Here is a 3,982-nt window from a genome sequence, read left to right as displayed (position 1 = left end):
TTTGGGGCGCCTGGGTGGCTCAGTCGTTAAGCGTCTGCCTTCGGCTCAGGGCATGATCCCGGCGTTATGGGATCGAGCCCCACATCAGGCTCCTCCGCTGTGAGCCTGCGTCTTCCTCTCCCACTCCCCCTGCTTGTGTTCCCTCTCTCGCTGGCTGTCTCTCTGTCGAATAAATAAATAAAATCTTTAAAAAAATAAAATAAAAATAAAATCTTGAATTTTGACAACCTGTGGAAATCCTGCTACTTGTGTGAACTGGGGCAATGGTTTTAACCTCCCCAAGCCTAGTTTCTTACGTTACAATGAGGATTACCATCACTTACCTCACCGAGGCGCCAATACATAAGGATGATGTCCCTGCAGTGCCCCTCCCCCAACTCCCTGGGGATGTTAAGCTTCCTTCATTGGACAGAAATACCCATCTCTGAGACTGCACAAGGTATGGGATGAAAAGACATTTCACTTCCCTGGAATTCGCTGAACTGTCTTCTTCTGGAACAGGAGAAGGGAAATGACGGAAAAGAATCCATAAAACCAGGTCTGCCTGACCCTTCTGACTATGCGGTCTGGGCATAACCTGGTAGGAAGTGCGCCATTTAACCAGCTGTGACAACTGGCTCCTTCCTGCCTGAAACATCTCCTCATACACCCTTTTCCTTGAAGACATCTTCACCTTTCTTCTTACCTGCAAAGACTGCCCCCACCTGAGACCCTTGTCATTCTCACCTCTCTTCTTGTGTTTCTGAATCAAATCCTCCATGTTTTTTTCTTTCTTTTCCAAGTCTCCCAAGTGCAGCCGCACTACCTAGGCCCTAATTACCAAGGACCGAAAGTTCCAGAATTACTGATTCGGAAAGAAATCTCTGGAAGGATTTTTATTGGCAGAGTTGTCTGGTTTGACTTTCAGAAGCAAGACTTGTTCATGTCTGCCTGGGATCTGTTGCCCAAAGGGCTCCAAAAACTCATTCTCTCCAGCAAGGATCCTATCCTCTGAAGCCTCATTTTTCTATAAGTGTTCACTGCACAGACATCACACAATAAAACATGGTGTCTGCCCTGGAGTTCCTCTGTCCACGGAGCTTTCAGGCTAGAGATCAAACAGCATCAGCCACATCTAATTTGCTTTTAAGTCCATCTACTAAATTCTTAATGAGTTGCTGTATTTACCAAATCCAGGACTGTTTGATGTTTTTTTTTTTTAATAGATTGCAGTTCTCTCATGAAATTCTCCATATTTTCATGAACATAATAGAAGTTATTTTAAAATCCATGTTTGGTAACTCCAGCTTCTGGATCACTACGCGTCAGTTTCAATCACCTTTTTCTTTGTTTTGGGTCATTTAATCTTTATTTTTCCTGAAAAGAATTAATCTAGGTTTTAATGCCAGACATTGTTTATAAAAATATGTGGAGGCTCTGTCTGGTATCTTTATCCACAGAGGATTTCTTTTCTTCTGATAAGCAAGACAAATACCAGGAGGCTATTTTTATCCCATCAAGATTGTATAGCCTTTACTCATGAGGGTTAGGGAAACGAGCAGTCTTGGGTACTTTTCGCAGATAACTGCCCAGTATACACCAAATCCAAAAGTGATTATTCTTGGATACAGCACTGGTTCTAGAAATTTCTTCACAAGAGCATAAAGATGGATGTCACTGTTCTAATTTTTCATGGAACTGCTTGGAAGATACAAACTGAACATTCATTAGTAGGAAATTGGTTAAAATGCGATATGTCTGCGTCACCAGAATACCACACAATTAAAATGTTATAGACCAATACTGAGAGAAAAATGTTTCCAACATATTCGTGAGTGGAGAAAATCAAGTTACAACATAGTATGCATGTTATCCTAGTTTTGTAAGACCAAAAAGATCTGTTAACTATATGCACAGATACCCCAAAATGTTCAGTATTGTTTACGTATGTCAGGCACGTTAGTGCCTTTTCTCCCTTATTTTGCTTATCTAAACATTTTCAGGCATTAGTTTTTAGGGAAAAAAAATCTAGTTTTACACGGGGGAAAAGAAAAAGATTCTCCAGAACACAGATGCACGATAAAAATGGCAAAAAGTAACTCACGTAACCGTATAAATATTTGCACTTAGATATGGTATATTTAGGAAAACGCCAAGCCTCTAGGTTGACGAACAGGGACTAGCGGCTCAGAGAACAAATGCTTTAGAAGTATATAGAAGGGGGGGTGCTAGAAGAGTTAACAGAGCATTAAATAAATTTCCTGAGTGGACTGGAAAAAAACGAATGTGAGAACCAAGTCAACAAGAAGGGCAGGGGTGAGAAATCACAAGATTGATCCAGAGCCATTTCAACTGGGCCTATGTCCTGTCCTACCCGTATTCTTTTTAATTATGCCCACCAGTAAATTCTCCTTTTGTCTCAGCTAGTCTGAGCTGGGTTTTCTATTTCTTATAACCGAAAACATCCTGATATAAAGAGCCAGGAGATCCAGTAGCCCACCCTAGGATCTGGTAATGACAAAGCACAGTGTTTTGTTTTGGTTTTGGTTTTGAAAGATTTTATTTATTTGTCAGGGAGACAGAGAGGGAGAGAGAGCACATAAGGAGGGGGAGTGGCAGGCAGAGAGAGAGGGACAAGCTGACTCCCCGCTAAGCAAGGAGCCCATTGTGGGACTCGATTCCAGGACCCTGGGATCATGACCTGAGCCAAAAGCAGATGCTTAACCAACTGAGCCACCCAGGTGTCCCAACAAACCATAGTGTTACAGGCGCTGGATTTCTGATGGTAACATGGAACTTAAGTATCCAATCTCCTGGAAGGTAAGGCCCAGGGGGGAATAATGTGGGAAACGTCTCTCTCCAGTAAATATACACTGAAGTAAACTGTTCAACCAAGCAAACTTGAAAGCTACTGAAACAGCTAGGAAGTGTGGGGTGGTATCCAGAATGCCCCAGAATGCTCTGTGCCTTAATGCCTTAGTTCAATGTCCAAAATGCATACTAAAATATGTTCCCCCCTTTTCCATACCCCTTCCTTATGATCTTTTATAGAATTAAAAACAAGTTTCTCTTTTTTTCATTCAGTCTGTTCCTGTCACAAGAGACCCAAAAGAGACAGGGAGATACATGCTTTACACAACTGATGATGTACATACAGAGAAAGTCTTAAATGGTAAGATGAAAACTTAAACTTATTACTGCTGGAAAAGTGAAGATGTGCAGGGGACAGGAGCCAACTGCAAAAAAATCTGACACTCAAGTTGCAGGTTGCATGATTTTATGTATTTTTATGAAGTGGTCACTTCCTTGAGTTGTTTTATTTTTTTTTTTCCTCAAATTGTTTTAAAACTTCTTACAAGGATCCTTTTCCTGGGGACGCCTGGGTGGCTCAGTCGGTTAAGCGTCTGCCTTCAGCTCAGGTCATGATCCCGGGGTGCTGGGATCGAGCCCCGTGTTGGGCTCCCTGTTTAGCAGGGGGTGTCTGCTTCTCCCTCTGCCTCTTCCCCCACTGCTCGTACTCTCTCAAATAAATTAATAATAATAATTAATCCTCTTCCTGGTACAACTGATTATGACTAACTGGGGTTAAGCTCCTTAAAATTTTTAAGTACTTATCTTATTTAGAGTAGGTTTTCCTCTCCACCAAGTTAGACATTTCCAGGGCATCTACTGTTTGTTAAGCACTGGTTGGAGGTCACGGTCATTTAGCAGTAAACAAACTTCCTGCCCCCACGGAGCTTCTTTTCTAGTGGACATGGACTTTGTCGTGTCCATCAGTACACTTTTGCTAACATCCTGACCTTACTTATCCTGTTTAAGGCCTCCCTCCGTGTAGATTAGATTGAATGTGAAGGTTCTAACTGAACCTTACTGTACCATTCTGACAGGGTTTCTAGGTCTTGAGGACTGTGAAATTTTGAGCTCTGCTGGAAACACTGGCTACATTCACACAACACATAGGTTTCCTCCAGTGGAATTCAGATGACTATAAAAAAAAAATTCA

Source organism: Ursus americanus, chromosome 21, assembly GCF_024610735.1.
Source record: "Ursus americanus isolate L20-20 chromosome 21, mUrsAme1.1.p, whole genome shotgun sequence".
NCBI classification, from domain to species: domain Eukaryota; kingdom Metazoa; phylum Chordata; class Mammalia; order Carnivora; family Ursidae; genus Ursus; species Ursus americanus.
Note: the sequence above shows the minus strand (reverse complement) of the source record.